Here is a 21224-nt window from a genome sequence, read left to right as displayed (position 1 = left end):
ATCTCAGCCCTACCACTTGCTAGGACAGTTCCTCAATGGGACCTCTTTCCCTGCATGGTCTTCAGACAGTACACACAAATCTCCCACATTTTCCTGAGATCAGTCCATCTCTATTCCTGACAAAAACAGGACTGTCAAAGGCATCCTTGAGAGGAAATGTCCTTAGATCACAGCCCAAGTATGATATTGGTAGACCCAGCTCTGAAGTAGGCTTGAGGGTCCTATTCATGTAGACTTTGGAGCTGTGGTTAATTATTACTGAGCACTAATGGAAATCTAATTTTACTTACCCCATTGACTCAGCCTCCTACCAGAACAAGAAAACAGTCCAACATGAAAAGCTTTAGGAAAGACCCACTAGACTGCATGTTCAAACAGCTTTTGCTGCTAAGTACTATTCAACAAGGTTCTCTTAAGATCACTAGGCATCATAATACCCTGGAGAAGAACCTATGAAAACACAGGTTCCTTAGCCCACTCAAAGTTGATGCTCCCATAGTTTGGTGATAGGGCTGGAGAATCTGCATTCCTATTAAGTTCCCAGTAAGGCTGCCTGCTGGTCCCACCCCCACACTAGGAAGAGCCAGCTGAACACAGCATCTCAGCCACCAGGTGGACAACCAACCCTGGCTTCCTCCTGGCCTGATTATCAAGGCCAAGACCAATGGTTCTTGAACCAAATTCCTGTGGAATACTGGTGTTCCACCACTGAACTCAATCATGGCATTCCCTCAAACACACCCACACAAAGTTTTGAAGTCAAATTAAACCTCTGGCACCAATGACTACTTGCTTCTGGTATACACTCACCCTTTGGTATTTGAGGGGGATTGGTTCCAGGATGCCCAAGAGATACCAAAATCTGCAGATGCTCAAATCCCTTATGTAAAATGGCATACTATTTACATATGTCCTACCCACACCCTCCCATAAATTTAAATCATCCTAGAATACTTATAGTACCTAATACAAGGTAAAGGCTGTATAAGCTGTTGTACAGTTTAGGGAATAAAGATGAGGGGGAAAGTCTGTTTATGTTCAGAACAGATGCAATTTTTTTTTCAAATATTTTGATCTGAGATTGGTTGAATCCAAGAATGTAGACCCCTAATATACAAAAAGGAAACTAAAGGGATTTAATTCCTCAACAAATTTTATACACACACAAATACTTTACTGAGTTTGCTCAATATGACATGATTGAAAGGAAGCTGTAATGGTCTGGTAGACACAGCCAGCACCACATGGAAGGACAACAAAATTCAGCTCTACCACACATCCAACTTCTTAAGGCCATCTCTCCCGAACACTGCAGCTGATGCTCCTCTAATCACTTAAAAACATGCCCTTGGACTGCTTAAAAAAAAAAAAAAAAAAGAAAAGAAAAGAAAGAAATAAAGCCTGGGCTCCTGCCCTCACAACTCAACCTAGTGTACAGGAACAAAAAGGACCATACACATTAAACCATTTTTAATCAAGACAACATGCAATCTATTGCTAACCTGTGTGGGGGAAACACTACAAGCTTCAGATTTTCTTCACAAGCAGTCTGGCATTTCATCACAAAAAATGGCTCCTCATCTATGCACTGGGCTCTTTCAGATTCCCTACTTAAGGTAAAAGAATCACTGTGAAGTTTTAGCCTTCCTACACTTCAATTTTTAAAACTTAATATGCACTTGTCCCTGTGGGCCTTGGCAACAGCATATAAATCCTGCCCTAACTTTGAACACAAACATTCTGCCACTTACGGGGCAGAGGTCTTCCTGTCCTGTGTCCCTGAGGTCACTCTATCTAGAGATTGAAGCCAAGAGAAACACAGCCTTGTATAGCATCCCAAACAATATGGATATTTACTGTCTTGTGATTTTCTTTCTGACCTTTTTGCCTGTACACATAGGTGGACTAGCAAATGAAACCAAAGATTAAAATATCCTCTTTCATTTTTTAGAAAACTTACTGTTAGCTCTAAAGCGGAGTAGGGTCAGCACATCTGGATCCAATCATTGTAATTTCACATTCTTGGGATCTTCCATCCCAGACGGAAGACAGCAGAGCACAAGGGGCAGCACAAGGGACTAATTAAGATCCCTGGATTATGATCAGGCATCGCCCCTAACCCAAAATGTGACCTTGGGCAGAACCTCATTCTTTCTAGGGCTCGGTTTTCTAAATGGTCTTCCAGTCCAGGATACCAGTGGTAACTAGTAATATGATTCAAGTGTTGATGAATTTGTAATGGCCTTCCTTTTTCCGCTTGATTTTATCTGCAAACACTTCAGTTCTCCTTGGAGGAGACAGGGACTTTCATTTCTCTGGAGCATCCTGGCCTCTTTACTCTTCCTCCCTGTCCACTCTCCCAAACCTGGCGGTCTCTCCACTTCCCTCGTTCAGCTTCAGAGCAGGGGCTAGGATGAGAAAAAGTCCCTGAGAGTTTCCCAAATTGGCACTAAGCTCTCTCCGATGAATGTCTAGCGCAGCAGGCCTTTGGTTCCTCAAATAAGCTTCTAATTATCTTTTCGGAAATGTGCACGGACGCTTATTTCAAACCATTTGGCAAGTGCCTTGCAGGGTAATTTCTCTGACATTGTGCTTGGAGAGAGATGATTTAAGAGTCTGGAGGAGCATTAGAAAAACTGTACTCCATCTGATCCTGTCCTTGGATGGGAATAAAACAACATTTTCAGGGACCCACCACTGGTATGATGCAAACCCCCACAGGTCTCCAAGTACTCAAAATTGCTAACTTTGTATTTGGATCTGTCTTTTCTCAGGGACATTGAGAAGGCATCCTGGAAGTTAATGGATGGCAAGAATTATGACACATGCGGGTGGTCCCAGCCATGCAGGACAACATGCTGTCCTGTCCCTGGGCATCATTTTTCTAGGAGTAGCATTAATAGGAGGGCAGCGCAAGCCTTATGATCAGAACTGGAGATGGATCCTGAGTCAGTGAGTACCATGGGGCCAGGAGTTGGCCAAGCACTCGATTTAGACTCAGAAACCTGTTTAAATCTCTGGCCTACCATCCCTTCCAGTTCTCCAGAAAAGGTTATCTGACTTTGTTACCACCAGCCCCACATTTTGAAATGTTGACAGATGTTCCATTTCTCCAAGCAAGCCCTTCCCCTAATTTATTATGCACACAAGCTCACCTTAAGTTCTGGTTAAATGGCAGATTCTGGGTCAGTAGTCTCTGTGTAACTCAAGATTTTGGATTTTCAAGTTCCCAAACGAACTTGCTAGCCCATGGGACTAGCAAGGGCTAAGAGATTTATACTACAATCTAGTGTTTCCCAAATGTCCCTGACAAGAATCACATGGGATAACTGTTAAGTACACCAGGGTAGGGCTGGTGAGCTATGTAAATTTAGTAAGTACTCAGGTGAGTCTTGTAAGCAATGAACTTTGAGAAACTCTCATCTGCATGCCTCATTTAAAGTGCCCACAAACATGCAGGTGCCCTCACCTCCTTTTCATTGTTCTCTCTAGCTAACTTAAAATGGAATATTCTAACCCCTGCTTCTGGCACATGTAGAAAAGTGAATGATCTCCCAAACTTTTCCTAGTCCTGGCACTCTTGAAAATGAAAAAAACCTGTGAAACTCCTGTCCTGAGGTAATCTACAAGTGCCAAAGCAACACAGGGACAAAAAACATGCACAGCCATTCACTTACCAGAAGAAGTTACGGCCAATTACCACAGACCCCAAAACATGCACAGTCTGCTTTACAGCCACCATTTATTAAATCCATAGGGATAATATACCCATTTTATTGATGAGACTACTAAGGCTTACAGAAGGTGGGTGACATGTCAAGGTCACACTATAAATATGAGGTAGGCTTCCACACATCAGCACACAACACACATCCCTCTTCTGGTTTGTTTTTTAAAATCTCTTTCCATGCATACCCTTCCAGACTATGCAACCCATTAGGGCAGCACTCAGGTATGTTTCGTCTCGTTTGGTAGACACACAGATAAATATCTGCCCAATTGATGAGTGACTCCAAAGCCAGGGTTCCTCCACAAGAACAGGCTGCCTCCAAACCCATAACAAGCTTCTGCAGCTTTATCTACAGTTTTTCAAGAATACATTATGTATAAAGTAACATGACATATATGATCCAATGACACAAAATTACTTTTGGCTCCCCTTTCTAAAAGTACAGGTCTACATTCTGCCAGAAGAAAGAATATAGAACTGAAAATCCTGTCTTCAGAGGAGAGAGGGGATCAATTTACAGAAACATCTGCAAGGAATGAGCACAGAATACCAACATCTATTGTCCCAGTAAATGCAATTGAATCTCCATCACTAATAGAAGAAAGTCCTTTCTCCCACCCTCCCTCTCCCATATGTAAGCATTTACTTGTGTGTTTTTTTTTAATATGCACGCAGAGCCCAAGAATACAAACATATTTCTATTAAAAGTCATTCTTAACCACCTGTGCAGTTTTAAACCACAAAAGCCTCCTTGAATTAACTCCAAAAATTTTAATATATTTCACATACTATCCATACTCCAAAGGAATTTACCTGGTTAAAAAGCATAACTTTTAGCTGGGCATGGTAGTACACACCAGTAATCCCAGCAGCTGGGGAGGCTGAGGCAGAAGAGTGGTAAGTTCAAAGCCAGCCTCAGCAATGGCGAGGCGCTAAGCAACTCAGTGAGACCTGTCTCTAAATAAAATACAAATAGAGTTTGGGGTGTGGCTCAGTGGTCGAGTGCCCTGGAGTTCAATCCCCAATACCAAAAATCAAAATCAAAATCAAAATAAATAACCTTAAAATGAATTGCATGAGCTTATATAAAAATGGAACGGGGAGTGACTTACCTTAAAATGAATTGCATGAACTTATATAAAAATGAAACGGAGAGTGACTTTAAAGAGAAAAAAACAAACAATCTATTAAAAGTACTGCAGAATGGGCTGGGGTTGTGGCTTAGCAGTAGAGCACTCACGAAGCACATGCGAGGCCCTGGGTTCCATCCTCAGCACCACATAAAAATAAGTAAATAAAATAAAAGTATATATATTTTAAAAGAAAAGTACTGCAGAATGAAGTCCTGGTAGCTTCAGACTAGGAAACAGCATTACAAGCCAGAAAATGGGAACAAAAGCCACTATAAACCATCTAATAATGTTTATAACACTGCTGTGTGACTAGCTTCTGGTAAAAAGCATAAGTGATTCCCAAGCCATATTTTAATGGCACTCAAACTTCAGTAGACCTAAGAATATTCTGATTATGAAAACTACACATTCTTGGGTCCCACAAAAACCTACTAAATTAAAATCTCTTCAGTGATTATCTTTAATCCCAGGTAATTCCAATGATGGAATTGTACCCCAAGAAATGTACCTCTAAGAGACCACGAATCTTGGTATATAATCACTCAAAGTTATGATAGTGAAATAACTTAGACATCGGTCCTGAGTATGGGTTATAATCTACAGGCTAATGGTCAAGGCTTAAAATAATTTTCATTCTTTAGAGAGACTGGCATTGTAACATCAACAGATAAATTACAGAGTGGCAACATTTCACCAATATTGGATTGCATGCTTTAATCTCTGGACCTTCAGCTCAGAAGTTTTGGATCCCACCTTAGACCTGCTGAAAGAAAATCTAGAGAGGGACCTAGATTTTAAAATTTTCTATTTGGCATTATGCACACTCTAGTACATTTTAGTTAATATGAGTATATTTTATAACAACAAATACTTAATAATCATAATCATATTTTCTGCCTTGTCCTTTTGCTGATTTTATTTTTGTCTTGATAAAATATACAATGTTTGTGACTGCACCCTCTCAATTTATCTCCCACTCCCCACCCCACTGTAGTACAAGATGCATCTGTAGCACATAGAAAGTTCAAACCAGATTGATTTTTTCCATTTGCTGAATTTCCATTAGTACAGCCTGGGCAGCCAAAGAGCTCACACCCTTCCCATCAGTACAGTGACAGGGGTCCTGTACAAAAAGCTGAATGCTGTGGATACAAGGTATGTAAGGCTCCCGATTCCAGTAAGCATCTCCACATGAAGCCTCCTTGGGCCTCACATGCATACCAGCTGACAAAACTCAAATAATAATTTGGGGGTGGTGATGGTGGGTTTTCCCTCTGCAATACTGTGTTCATGGTAGAGTACATTAGGACTTACATTTTTGTGTGTGTGTATCAAAACCTCCAAGGGAAACAATAAAAATACCAACTCCTAGGTTGAAACTTTAGCTTTTGATTCAGAAAAACTCCACATAACCTCCCTATGTGACCCCCATTCTACCCCTCCAAAAAAATGCCATGTCAAATTCTTACCCTCTTTTGTCTCCAAATGTGACCTTAGAGATAGGGTCTTCCCAGAGACAATCAAGTTGAAAGGAGGCTTAGGGTGGCTCCTAATGCAGTATGACTGGTGCCTTATGAAAGAGGAGGTTTGGCCAAAGATACAAACACAACATAAGAGAGGGAAGGCAGTGTGAAGACAGAATAGGGGATAGCTATTCACAAGCCAAGCAGAGAGGCCTGGAGCAGATTCTTTCTCACTGTCCTCAGAAGCAATGAGTCCTTCATCTTGGACTTCTAGCTTCCAGAACTGATTACAATAAATTTCTGTGTTTTTTTTTTTTTAAGCCACCCAATTTGTGGTACTTTGTTTCCTCACCCCTAAGAAACTAATAGCTTCCATTTGATGAAAAAAGTGCTCCTCTCCTGTCCTTCTGGGGACGGCCATCTGGCCATCTGATGCTTCTCGGATTCCCCAGGGCATGTTCTAGTGTCTTTGCCAGGCACATTCATAAAGTTCCATATAAACACCTTATGGGGTTCATCAGAGGGCCAGTTCCAGGGTAGGGGGTGAGGCATCTGCAGGCTCCACTGTTCAGTCTCCAGCCTGAAGCAGCTGTCCCAAGATGGGAGCACCCCATCATTACCATGTTCAGCAGCAAATGATCTGCCATGTCTTACAACTATCAAATCACCTCTGTCCAGCCAGCTCATACCGCCTTGTCCTTCTGTGAAAGCAGCATCTTGGTCAGCCCCTGACTGGCAACCAGCTTCTCTGGTTAAATCTGAGGTCATCTGGAGCCACCCTCAGCACTCACACAGGAACCCCAATCATAAAAGTCCTCAAGGAAGTGATTTTCTCAAACTGAATGCAGTTTTCTCATGTAAACAGGACAAAACACATGGGGAAAATGTCAGAAAACTAAATTTTCCCAAATAAAAAGTTCTTTCTATATATATTAAAAATGGCAACTTACAGGGTCTAATATCCAAGGAGGGTACAGCCCAGAGCAAGGTGTGATCCAGTGGAGATGATTGTCCTACATTTGAAAGAAGCTAAGTTTGTCCAGTGTGGGAACCCAGCAGGCATTTGCCTGACAGGGGCCTGTCCCCAGTTCCCTGGCTGCCTTACGTCTTCCACACTCTTCTTGGGCAACCTCTCCTAGGAGCCTCCCTAGGTGCTGCCTACCTTGATGATTCATTTAGTGAAGCAGGTGAGATTTAAGAATCAGCATTTTTAACAGGCTCCCCTGGCATGTCCCAGAGTCCAACAGCACATCCCAAGAAAAGGAGAAAGATCCTGGCAGTGATCCAGAAAGTGGGGCACCAATGCCAGCTTTCCCAAGCATTACAACCTTCTGTGCCTTAGTTCTTTGCTTGTAAAATGGAGAGGATATACTAGAACCATTCAGGTTTCCCTTTCTTAAAAAAAAAAAAAAAAAAAAAAAGACAATAATAATAAACTACCCTTGAATCACAATAAGATATCCCATAAAGGCACCTGCCTTTTCTTTTTTTTTTTTTTTTTTCTTCAACTGCTTTGTAGCTGGGCCTCTGCAGGCTGCCTGGGCTGACATCTTACCCATGGGGTGAACTCCTACAGCCCAGTGGGGGAGGGTCCAGGAGTGATAAGCATTGAGCCCAGAAGAGAGCCCCTCAAGGAGAAAATTAAGCCTCTTAAAGTGTCCTCCATGTAATCTCTCAAACCCAGGCATAATCCACACTCTCCTTCAAAGATCTTTCATGTATGACCTCAGGCCACACTTGGAAATAGCTTCACTCACATCAAATAGGTCCTATACACAGGTGCCAAGTCATTAAATGGGCTGTCTTGAGGCAATGCAAATAGAAATAGAAAAGAGAGTTTTCATTTAAACACACTAAGCTCTGGGTCTCTCTAACTTGGGTGCTTGAAAGAGCAGTGCTGTGAGGAACCACTGGACAGCCCCACCCATCCATGAGCTGGAATGCTTATGAGGAGACATCTCTCCACATGGTCAAGTGGACCCTGGGGATGAATGAGTCACAAGAACATTAAGGTCAATGACAAACACTTCAGACAAGTCAATTTATCTTCTTCAACCAGCAGCAAAAGTTACCAAGTAGCCTGCTTAAGTGCCCCTCTTCAGAGATAAAAATGAGAGAGGCAACCATTTGTCTCCAGCTAGCTGTCCTCTGCAGGTGCCTCCTATCACTCAACAAGTATTTAACAAGGATGTGCTTCATTCATTCAATACTTAGCCCCTAATTCTCAGCACATGGTCTAAAACACTGTGTCCTGAGACCCTGCTTTTCCACCTCCACATTAGGCTCTTCTCAGCTCAAGTCTGGGAAAGATGTATTACTTCTCATCCAAGGCTAACTTCTATAACCAATAACATTCTTTCACATATTATTCATTATTTTTTTGTTATTGTTGAATACTTACTATATGCCAGCCATTGTTTTTGACACTTGGGGATCCAGTGGCAGAGGTGATTTCTCTTTTGAGCTCATATTATAAGAGCCATGAGATGGACAACGAATGAGTCACATGTGTGATATCATGGAATGACAAATGAAAAAAGAGCAATAAGAGGCTTGAAAGTGGGGCCAAGAAATGCCAGCATGACCTTTCAAGAGATGAGACTCGAACAAACTCCTAAGTGAAGCGGTGTGTGAGAGTGCACCTCCAGATTTCAGAAGCCAGAAAGACAAAGTCTTTCTGAGAGCTGGAGATTGAGCAGCCAAGAGTAAGAGGAGAACCAGGCAAGGGTTGTGACATGAAGGACAGGGGAATAAAGCATCCCAAAGAGTGGGCAATCAGTAGCTAAATGCTGTGGAGAAGCTGCAGAAGGTAACTAAGAAATGGTCCCTAGAGATGTGTGGTTTCAGTGGAGGAGTGAAGCAAAAGCCAGATAGATTGGAGTAGGTTCAAAAAGAATGAATGGAGAGGAAATGGTGTCAGGGAACATGAACATTCTTTTAAAAATATTTGCTATGCAGAAAGAGCAGAGAAATGGAAGAACAGATAACTAGGACAGAGGGTCAAGGGAATTTTGTTACTGCTGCCATTTTTTCCCTAAGATGAAGATGCTTCAACATGTTCCTGATGGGAATTACTCACCAAAGAGGGACACTGAAGATGCAGAAGGGAAAAGAGATACCTGCTTGAGTGAAAACTGAGGGGAGAGAGGATCCCATGCACATGAGATTATAGGTACTAGTAGGTTAACAGATTTAGTGAGGAAAGACGATGAAACCAGTTCCCAGTTAAGTTTTTTCCCTGAAATAAGCTAATTAATCAGCTGGGTACTCAGTTAACTGAGAGTGATGTGAGGCTAGAAGCTTTGCAGACCTTGAGGTCCTGAGTCAAAAGTAAGAGGATGCAGATGGCTGTGTATTTCTTCCACCCAGATTTATCAGCCTGGGACTGGAGCATGGTAAGCAGAGGGTAGGTTTAACCAAAGGTAAAGTTTAATCAGGGAAGTAGGGTGATAGGTGAGAGGGTTCTGGGTATTAAGGAGGTGTACAGAAACCTGAGCTGGGTACAAGGGAATGTGGACAAGAAAGGGATGACAGAAAATGCAAAGGAAGGACTACCAGGTCAGAGGCCCTTATAGGGTAAGGGTTAGGTGGAATTGAGTTCTGGAGAAAATAAAATGATAGAAAAAACAGTGACAATTAGACTGGGATGCTTGTCCAAATTTTGGTGGGGAATGTAGTCATTGGCAATAAAGTCTACAACCGTGTTTTGCAAATGATTAGGTTGCAAATGTAGTGGGTAGTGAATCATGACTGCTATCTTTTCTTTTTTTCTTAATGAAACTGAGTAAAAAATGTATGAGAAAATATTATGGCTGATCAGGGTAGATTCTATTGTATGAAACCTTTCAGTTATGTCTCTATTGGTTCATCACATACGATGTATTTGCCATGTGATTTGAGATTAGGAAAAACTTCAAAGACACATAGGTGATCTTTCTCTTGACATGCTGTACCACATAATTCTTCGTTTTTAATGCTCTCCTGTGCATTGTAGGATGTTAAGTGGCACCCTCAGCCAATCTAGATGCCAGTGTCTCCTCCTCTTTCCCCCAAGTCATGAGCATCAAAAACCCGCCCAAGACACTTCCATGTATCCTCTGATGGCAAAATCACGAAGAACCAGAGGTCAGAGATAATTACACAAAGAATGAAGGAAGTAGGGTAGAGAAAAGACAACTGAAAGAGTATCAAGGAGAAGAGATTGCAGGGAGAATGAACATTCTCTACAGATGTCCTTGCCACTTAAACTATTGATGGGAGGTGGAACTATAGACCAAATGCTAAAATTTTCAAAGATTGAGGCCAGTGACCCAGAGAACCATCAGTGAGTGGTCCCCCACCCTAGGTGTACCTTAGAACCATCTGGAGAACTAACCTACCAATGTTCAGACCCATCCCATCCCAAACCAACTACAGGTGACTCTAATGTGCAGCCAAGTCAGAGACCCTGCAGAAGAACTCACTCTACAAAGCCCTGCTTATACATCACCCCTTTCATGAAAATTTCCCTCTTAGTTACCTTTTTCTCCTGAGCCCAATTATTATTACCAATTTTGTTTTGCTTCTCACTTACATGTGACATCACAGAAAAGAATGGCTCTAAAAGCAGAAAAAAAAGTTCATTTGCTAAAGAATTTTAGAATCAGAGAAAAGTGAAGAGAGAAGCCCTTTGGGAAATGTTCCTCTTGAGCTTTGGGCCATACTAGCCTCTCAAGATCTTCCAGACCAGTGTGATTCTCAGAGGAGAGACAAGCTGCTCAAGTGGCACTGATAAGCATCATTAGAAACATAAGCGCTTTGGTTATGCTGCAATAAACCCTTGTTGAAACTAATGGTCATTGCCCTAAGCGTTCTCCAAAAACTGTACCAATATTTACATTGCAGCACAATTTAAGCCACATTTATCATCTGGTCGCCATTTTATTCTTAATATTCACCACACGTAGCTAACTTCTTGTTAAAAGAAACCAATAGCTTCAAATCTCGAATGTGTATGTGTGATGAGGTGAGGGGGAAAAGGAAGAAATCTTTAACAGCCCTCTACTCTCTCCCATGAGAATACACTGCAGAATAAATTAAAACAATAACCATAAACTGACTTTCCTGGTTGATTAAACACACACATCTATAAAACATCACTAAATTCCCAAAAACCTACCATAGATAAAGGTAACAAGTAAAATAGCCCAAATACTTATTTTTTTTTCCCAGCTTGGTGAAACTGATAAAATTGAATTAACTTGTCTTCATTGAGATTCTAACTTTCATCAGTAATCAGGTAGAATATAAGATCTGCAAAACAAAAGGTAGTGGTTCCTCTAAAGAAATGCTTCTCAAACCTGGTCCCTAACCCAGAGGACCCACCTCACTGAGGAGCTTGTTTGCAAATGATCAGACCTCACCTAAGCCCTACAGAAACAGAAACTGGAGCCCAAAAATCTGGGGTTTAACAAGTCCTCCAGATGATTGTGATGCATTTTAGTTTGAGAACCAGTGATCTAAACTGAAGCATAATTTTCAAATTGTGCAGTCAGAGCTTCCAGTGGTTTGAGATCCACTCACAAGATCCACAGGGTCACACGGTGTATACTTTGAAAAATATGGATGGAGTGTCACTGCTTTTGAAAGTTTGGTTCTAGCTGTAAGGGCCAAAAACTCAATAGATTCTATCAAGATTTCAAAAGTTACATTAAGAGGCAGGGTTGAAATGGTTCAAGTTTACATGATTTATCTAACCTAGGGGTAGTGGGAAAGACCTGGGTTGAAATGCCAGCACAGCCATCAAGCAGAACCACTCTGGGCCTCAAGTTTCAGGAGGTCTGCTATCTAGGAAGATTCCCCAAGCAACCAGGGGCTTTTCCCCTTCAAGGACCACCACTGGTCTTCCCTCAGACGGGATAACAAAGGAGAGTGCTTGCTAAAAGATGGGTTTGTTTTCTTTTCATTGCTCTGCTGGGAACAAGGGTAAGCAGCTTTTCCTGAAAATATCCTTTACATTGAAGATATTTGCTAAAACTTGGAAAAAATCTCAGAATTTTAAGATAATTAATTGAAATTTTCCAGAAATAAGAGATTGTTATAGGAGGAATCAGAGCAAGTAAACATGATTATTTCCCAGTCTTTGGGTCCCCAAAGAGGTCCTGATGTATTTCCTATTTATTAAAAGAATAGTGTTTTCATATAGTAAAACCTCCATATTTGAACAAGTAAACCAATAAAGGTATATAGAGAGAAGGTTAATTATCTTCTCCTTCCCACTAGCAATTTTAAACAATATCAAGTTTTGTATGTCCTTCCACATCTTTCTCCAAGGTCATACACTTAGAACTTCTTTTTTAAAATCAGAAATAGGATCAGACTACATATGATATTCTGTAGCTAGTTTTTATTATACATGTAGTTTTTATGTAATATATCATGAACATATCTCACAAAACAATCCATAGTACTAACATACCTTACTGTTTTTATTCTACTGACATTCATGTTGTTTCTAGTTTATTTACTATCATAATCCCGTAGTAAACATCCTCATATGGAGATCCTTACCTGCCAGTGTTTTTATTTCTGTAAAACTAGGGTTCAAATGTGGGACTGCTGAGCTATAGCGTGCAGGCTCCAAACTTTCCCAAGTCCTCTCTTTTCCCCCAAAGTCTTCAGCAATTCACATAACCACCAACAGAGTCGGAGAGTTGCCCTGCCACACCCAACAGAAGATGTTACTACTCTTTTAAAAAGTGCACCACTAAATTGGGTGTGGTGGTACATTCCTATAATCCCAGCAGCTTGGGAGGCTGAGGCAGGAGCACTGGGGGTTCAAAGCCAAAGCCAGCCTCAGCAACTGTCAAGGTGCTTATCAACTCAGTGAGACCCTGTCTCTAAATAAAATACAAAATAGGGCTGGGGATGTGGCTCAGTGGTTGAGTGTCCCTGAGTTCAATCCCCGGTACCAAAAAAAAAAAAAAAAAAAAAACTCTTTATTTTTTAATTTGCATTTCTCAGACCATTAGGGATGTTTTGAACCTTTTTACATCTCTTTTTCTGGGAATTGCCTATTCACATCCTTTGATCATCTTTCTATTGTTTTGTCCTTTGCACAGCATTTAATCACACCCTCAATCCCCACCCTCAATTGACTAGATACACAAAATACAAGAGTATCATCCTCCAGAGACCCAGAGACTGAATGTTTCAGGTAAGGGCAGGGTCTGTCTTAATAAGAACATGGTAAACCTTCAAGAATATTTGCTGAATTTTGTTTGTTAAAATTGCAGCTAGAAAAGTATAAAGGAAATACAAATGTTCATTACTTGTTCTACATTTTCAGCACAGCATCAGTTTGACCAAAACTAAATTGTTGGTTAAGAGAAAAAACAAAATCATGGTCTTGGCACTGACTCTGAAAATCCACTGTGAAATGGGTAAATGAGCCCAGTTCTAATTCATAGCTGTGGCTGACACATAAATAAAGGCTCTCACAACCAGAGCATTTTGTACCCAGCCTGGTCCACCAGCTGCCATTCAAATGGCACCTGCCACAGAGCCAAAGGTTGTTAGATAGTCCATGAACAAGAAAGGCCTACCTTAAGTATTTTATTCCTTTTTTGTTTTTGTTTTGCCCCTGCCTCCAAGACTTGCTTACCTTTCAAAATTGCCTCCTTATGGGGGTTGGGGGGTGGCCTGCAGAGAAATTTGGCAGAGTTCAGATTCCTAAACTCTTTTAACTTTAGGGAAAACATCTGGCTAGGCCCACCATTTATTCCCATTATTTGTAATAGTTCTGTTTGGCTTATGTTTTAACTAGTCTCCTTATTAAATATAAAAGCAATAGGATTAAAAAGTTCTGGGGGAAAGTACTGTAATTAAAAAGGCACCAGTTTGGTATGTGAAGCTATAATTCTGAGCTGCTCATTATATTTTTCTTCTTGTCTTTAAAGGGTTTTGTACTCAATTTTAAAAGACTTTGAATTATTTAACTAATTTTTAATACTTCCTGTATTAGCCAAACACCACCCAAAATCTACAAGAAAACATTATGACTCAAAAGTTCTGGAGCATAGTGTCACAGATCACAAACTAGAGATACTGTCCCAAGAGTCTGAGCATGCCCCCACACATAAACACAAACAATACAGGGCCTGACAAATTGACAAGCAACTTTCTAAAGTGCATAGGTATTACCTAACCCTTTGAAGTTACAAAATCTTAATAGGAAAAAAAGGCAGGAACTTTAATCAAGCCATGAAGTTATGATAATAGCAATCAGGCAAGAGGCAACAAAGCCCAGTTTTGAACACATAAAAAAGAGATAAATATTAAGGTAGTAAACTTGGGAATAAGGACTGGAGGTATGTAATAAAGTTCCTCTTTGAGTTGTTTTTATAAAATTTTAATATGCACAAAAATATGTGACATATAGTTATAGAGTAAAATGGTAAAATTAATAAACATATTTAGGTGTGTAATTCTTTCTCTGAGCATACATGATAAAAAATTATAATGTTCATCACCTGTAACTGCTTATGAAAAGGAATGATCTGGGAGTAGAGGGTGATGGGAATCACTGTAATTTAGTGAAAGAAAAGAAACTGGAATAGAAAATCACACACATGCACATGTGTGTGCATACACATACACACACCCTTTCTTAAATTCTATCTTCACTTAAAAATATTCTAGGGAAGAGTGTTTGCAAAAACACAAAATGAAACAAAAACCTTGAACAAGTAGAGTCAGCAGTAGGTGAATTAAAAATACACAGATAGCTTACACATACTGAGTACCTAGTAACTCATTCAGCAGGGTTAGATTTTTCAAAGTTCACTTTCCCTTTGAAGATAGAAGTGCAACATCAATGCCTAATATAAAGACATCCTAGTAATTATTTAATGCCTACTAGATAACTGAAAACTGTACAAAGGCAGAGAGAAAATGGTGGTTCCACCAGTCAGAAAGAGGTATTTCCTACCACCTCTCAGACTGGAAATTTCATAAAGCAGATGGAGGTTTTCTGCACTACTTTCTCTTCTAAATTGGAGAAATGTTATCTTGGTGTTTTCCACTATTCTTAATGCTCAATGTAAAAAAAGAAATTAAAAGTGTTCCTGCAGGTAACCCTCCTGCCCCAAGGCCACTTTCCCCACCCACTATCCTCCTCAATTTTTGCATAGATAAATGAGCAATCAAGAAGATAGAATCCTGGAAACTCAGTGTGTGACATTGACGTGGGAAGCACTTATTGAAGTGAATAAATAGCAAAGAAGCAGCCTAATAATACCTGACATCACATCTAGATGAAAGCCTCTGTACTCCCTCCACATACAGTTCTCCCCCCGCCCCACGTTTTTGTGGTTCTTTCCATCCTCTCCAATGATGAAGACCCAATATGCTGACATGACCTCAATACTGTGACATCATTTCATTACGACTTAAAGGAGAAAAGCTGGGACATTCTTGCACTCATCCCATCCCATCATAGGTCAGCAAACACGCCCCCCTCCCTTCACAAAGCAAAGGTCAATCTATCTACAAAAGTAAAGATTTTCCACCTCCCAGCTAAGAAGTCCCCACCTCCAAGCTCTAGAAAAGAGGATAACCAGCAACCTGAGGAACGCCTCACTCAGCACACGCAGGCGCTCTTGGAAACAAAAGTGGTACTTAAAGCACCTGGGTGCTTGAAACCTACGTGTATTTTCGGACCCGTTTCTCTAGAATATCATCCCTGCTCTCCTGCCTTAAATTGTGTCTCTGACAATATCAACTCCTCTGCTCATTCCTCTCGTCTTCTGGAAATAATCACGGGTTATTTTCACCAAGAGCCGTTTTCACCACAAGCCGCAGGAATTCTTCCTTTGCCCGTTATCTCGGCTCTTCCCCAGCATCAAGAACGCAAGTTTCCCCCACGTGTCACCTGAAGCCCCAACTTATGGAAACGCCCCCCATTCCTCGCCTACAGCAGCAGGCACTATCCTAAGAGCCCAGCACGTAGAGGCCGGGCGCTTATTGCTTTGCCGCCACAGCCAAGGAGGCGACTGGAGGCTTTTGGCTAGCAGACCCAAGCCAGGCCCTCGCCAGGATCCGCGAACTGGTGCGCCTCCTCTCTTGCCGGGAGTGAGCCCTAGCGCCCGGCGGAGCATGAAAGCGACCCCGAGCGCGGGATAAATGCTCTTCACCCAGCGCAGGGCCCGGGACGCGGCCGTGCGCACCGCTCCAAGGGAGCGCCGGGGGCGGCGGTAGGAAGAACACGCCAGGGAGAGGGGCGTGTTCCCTGAACCTCGGAGCACTAAAGCCGTAGCCGCGGGACAGGGACACCGGGGAGCCAAGCGCTAGGTCAGTAACCACCGGTCTCAGTCCCAAATATCGTGGGGCCGGCCTGGCGACGCGCTGCAACCCGCGCGCCCTTGCGGGGACAGCCGCCTCGGCGCCTGCCTCAGCGCGCAAACTTTCCCAGTGACAATCGCTCCTGCCTCCCGGAGGAGAGTCGCGCTATCCTCGGGGCTCAGAAACTGTTCGCCCCCTCCCCTCCGCAGCCGAGACCCACTGAAAATATGGCGCCCTCGAACGTCGTTCCTCCGGCCCCTCAGGGTTCCCGAAATGCCTGTCTCCAGGTCCCTGTGGCTCCCAGTGGGCGCGAAATCAAAGCTCGTGGGGCCGGGGAAGGAGCCGCTCAGCCAGTGAGAGGCCACCGCTCTAGATCCAAACCCTGCCCTCGCTTTCGGCCGGGAGCTTCCCCAGTCTCTCAGCGGCCAGCAGTTTGCTAGTGGCGAGAATGGCAAGTGAAGGGGAGTCGTGGAGTCTGCAGGTCTAAGGGTCTAGCTCTGAGAAGGAGCTCCCGGTTGTCTTTGCCGGGAGCCTCGGCGGGAGTCTTGTTTGCAAAGTGGCGTTGGAGTCCGGGCGGCCAGTGCTGGAATGAAGCCGCTCCGCCCTCGCCAACTCTCCTGGCGCGGGGGCCCGGTCGGGGTCGAGGGGACACTCCATGCAGGCGGGGCCGCTTTTCAAAGCCCAGTTACCGGAAACCCGCGGGAGCCCCGGAGGGGATCAGCTGCCCACAGCCAGGAATCCGCTCTCAGGCGCCGGCTGCGAGACTGTTTGCAAACCGCGGCGCCCAGGTCGAGTGCAGTGAAACATACATGTGCAATAGACAGGTGCAGTAATTTCAATTTATTTTTATTTTCCTGCAAAAAGCCCTCCCAGAACATGAAATCTGGGAGCTTTGCGGGTTTTTTTCTGCATTGACATCACTCACGAGATGCAAAAGGGAGGAAAAATCACCCACATTTTCCTTCTGGAGAGGGGAGGGAAAAGACATGAGAAATTCATGCAGCGTGCATGCAGCTGGAGGAAGAGAAAAACCCGAGTGAGCCGTGCGCCTTACCGGGGGATGCATTTACTGTCTCATTGCAGAGCGCCTGCCCCGGAGTGCAGCCGGCGTCCCCCCGCGCGCCCGGCGATCGCTCCGCTCCCGCAGCCGCCGCAGCCGCCTCAGCCGCTGCCGCCACCGCTGGCTCCGGGCGCGGAACAAGAGCCGAGGGCGAGCGCGAGCGCACGGCCCGCGAGCGCCAGGAGGGCAGGAAGCGCGTCATCACTCGGGGACGGCGCGGCTCCGGTGCGGGCCCGGCGCCGCACGGCACCCGAGTCGGGCCGGCACCGATGCTCTGGAGACTCTCTAAGGTCTCTATACAGCGGTGCCTTGCCGGGAGGCTCTGCGAGAGCAACGCGCCCGCGAAGTTTTCGCGGGGAGACGGGGTGCAGAGTGTCTGCGAATCCCCAGAACTCGGGCTCTGCTGTGTAAAGGGGATTAAGCGGGGAGGGACTCGGCATCTTGTGGAATGGAAGTGCCTTCCCGGGAACATTGGCCAAGTCCTGGAGAAAGAGAAGTGTGGCTCTTACCGTGGGTGAAGTTCTGCCGCAACGCGGGTGGAGGGAACCCCGGGCGAGCTTGCCCCGTTCAGCACGTTCACCGACGCCCTGCTGGTCGAAGGTCACTTAGGGATTTGGGGGAACGACTTGAGGGATGAGTGGAAGAAGAGGCGTGTTCTATTTACAAAATAATTAAAAATTTTCTCCCGTCTACCATGCCCTTGAATAACATCAGTTATATACTTTGCCCCTTCAATTTATAGCTATTGGGAAATGCCATAGGGAATGTGGATCAGTGTGAAGATTATTAAGGAGGCAAGGAGACAAATCCCAAAATACTGTGTACCCTGTTACCCCATTTTTAAAAGTTATCATGTATGGAAGGAGGCAGAAAAGACTGGGCAAATAATACCAATGCTTTCACTGGGTCTCTTGGTGATTGGTGGGATTGTGGATGGGTTTTCTTTTTCTGCTTAATTCTAATTTTTCTGTAAAGGAGACATTAGTGTTGTAATTTCAGGGGAAAAAATAAAGTAAGAAATAGTTTGGTGCTTTTCCCCTCACCCCAGTACAGAATGGCCAGGGTAGATCCCTCTTTCCAAAGAATAGGTAGCAAATCTCTTTAGTTACTCAAACTCTTTAGTTACTGCAACTTTTCATTGTTTCTTAGAGCATGAAACAGCTGTCACTGTAAACTCAAGAGTGTGTTGATTTTGTAAATTGAAACTGTCTGGGAGAAGCCCACTGGGACATTGGATAAGACTGGACATTCTGTAAGAACAAGTGCATGTTCTTATCAAGACTGACAAACCTGATTGTATGACTTAAGAGATCTTTATAATCTTAGAGTACGACTTTGTAACTTATTCTCTTTGCAGAGAATAAACCTTACAAATCAAAAACACAATCAGAACCAATCAGTGGCCACTTGAGGAAGTCCTAAAAGTTGCAGAGCACAGACTGTTTCTAATTGCACAGGTAAAATGCTTCTGTTCACCCCTTTTTAAACATTCATCAGCCTAACACAATAACTAGTGGTGGCAGCAAGTCACATCAGGGAGTGGTTAAAAAAAAATGTTTCAGTATGAGCCTGGTAATAAGCTCATTAATGCCATTTAAGTTATCCCTTCATTCACTGACAAATAGTAACCATATTTTTATAGCTCCAGTGCCAGGATTACATAAGACATGTATCAAAAAAGAAGAAAAGTCCATTGCATCTGATGTCATTTTCTCCTCTCCCCAGTTCATGGGGTGTAATGGCTACCCATAAAGCATATCAAAATCAGTTTGTTCCCCCTACACCCTGTTGGATTTCAAGCTTTCCCATCATTTATTCCATCTTCCTTGAAGTAAACCCACATTTTTCCACTACTCAACATTGAGATGCCAGCCAATTATAAGATAAGCCCCATGAGAGTAAGGATCTTGTCTTCATTTCTATGCCTAAAAAAGAGCCTGGCACATCGTTGGTGCTCAATAAATATTTGTTTCATATAAATAGCATATTTGTACACTATTTGTTTAGTTCCTGAGTTATTAGAAACATTCTTTCCTATTAGACTGTCAACATAATCCTGGAATGCTTCCACGTAGATTCATAGCCTTGGTTTAATCTAGTAATTTTACTCTTTTCAAAGAGTAAATCTTAGGATATTCAAAGCAGTGAGGTGCAGGTGTCTGAATAGCTATGATTACAAATCCAATTAGTTCTATTCTGTGGCTCTCTTAGATCAATTAAACCTTTTCAATTGATCTAGTGAAAAAGAACGTCAATCCTAAAATTCTTTGCTTATGTACTAGCTTCAAACCAACTGACTTTGAATATTTCATTTTATAATACCTCAGTTTCTATAACCACTCTTATTATTTCAAAACTATTTGCTGATTCTTTAGAAAAACCACTAACCATTTTATTGCCTATACTTTTCAACAAATTCCCCCATAGAAGTAAAATTGATTTTATCAGTCAGTAACTTATTGTAACTTCTCTGAAATTGACTCTCTTCCACTAGACCTGAGAAGTGATTTCTAAATTTAGAGTCAAATGTTAGTACCCTTTATCTTTACTAGTCACAGTGATCATAGCATTACAGACCAGAAAACAAAACTAAGACAACAACAACAAATCCCAGCTAACTTCTTTTAAAAAGGTTATATTTGGGGGATTTGTTTCTACCAGCAGAGGAAAACAGATGGTAATTTCTCTTAGAGTATGTAGGACCTGAGAGAACAACTCATTCTATCCAAGCAATTTCCAAAGCCTTTATACATGTCCTATTTCCTGCTCAGCAGATTATGGGTAACTGAAAATAGATACATTTTGTATACATAAAGAATACAATTTTTACAGGGGTGGGTTGAGGGTGGGGTAGGGAGTGGCTTATGCCTATGACTGCTCAGGCAGGAGGATTGCAGATTCAATGCCAGCCTCCGTAACTTAGTGAACCCCTAAGCAATTTAGCAAGACTCTGTCTGAAAATACAAAATATAAAGGACTAGGAATGTGGATCAGAGGTAAAGTGCCCTTGGGTTCAATCTCCAGTACAAAAAAAAAAAAAAGAAGAAGAAGAAAAGGCAATATTTGAAGAAGCAAATAAAAAACAATTTTCAAATCACTTAACAATAAATAATCTGAAAGAAAAACTAATTTTTTCCACAAGTTAGATCTATAATTACTGAACTAGACATTACTTGATTCTGAAGAGCTGAATGCTGAGAGATTGCGTCCCCCTCCTCCTGTGGAACTTAACTTTCTGACATCCTGTCTGCATCTGTATGTATCTGGGGTCACATTCATTCAGCTTTCATAGCTGAACAAACCCAACTATATTTGGTGGGATTATTTGAAACCCACCAAATTTGGAATTGAAAAGAAATTCCACCAGATATTCCACTTTTATTTATAAGATCCTATTTTGTGCCACGGTAAACTATCTTCTAAGGGATTCTTTGATATAGAATATGACATAGATTCCCCTCCTTTCAAGAAGCTTATATCCTCTCCCAGGAGTAAGGTAGAAGTAGAAATCACATTTT

At 42.5% G+C, this 21224-nt stretch overlaps 1 protein-coding gene across 2 annotated transcripts in view; it reads right to left on the bottom strand.

Annotated features, from left to right (window-relative positions):
- The window catches only part of Tln2 (talin 2), a 405661-nt gene extending 387833 nt beyond the window's left edge, over positions 1-17828 (bottom strand). For both annotated transcript variants that reach the window (XM_071608339.1, XM_071608342.1), the window contains exon 1: positions 17701-17828. The gene's annotated coding sequence lies outside the window, so the exon portion shown is untranslated. The remainder of the gene's footprint in view (positions 1-17700) is intronic.
- Between the last annotated feature and the right edge of the window lie 3396 nt (positions 17829-21224).

Source organism: Marmota flaviventris, chromosome 2 (assembly GCF_047511675.1).
Source record: "Marmota flaviventris isolate mMarFla1 chromosome 2, mMarFla1.hap1, whole genome shotgun sequence".
In the NCBI taxonomy this organism is placed as follows: domain Eukaryota; kingdom Metazoa; phylum Chordata; class Mammalia; order Rodentia; family Sciuridae; genus Marmota; species Marmota flaviventris.
The sequence above is the reverse complement of the archived record's forward strand: the minus strand, read 5'-3'. Positions and strand labels throughout refer to the sequence as shown.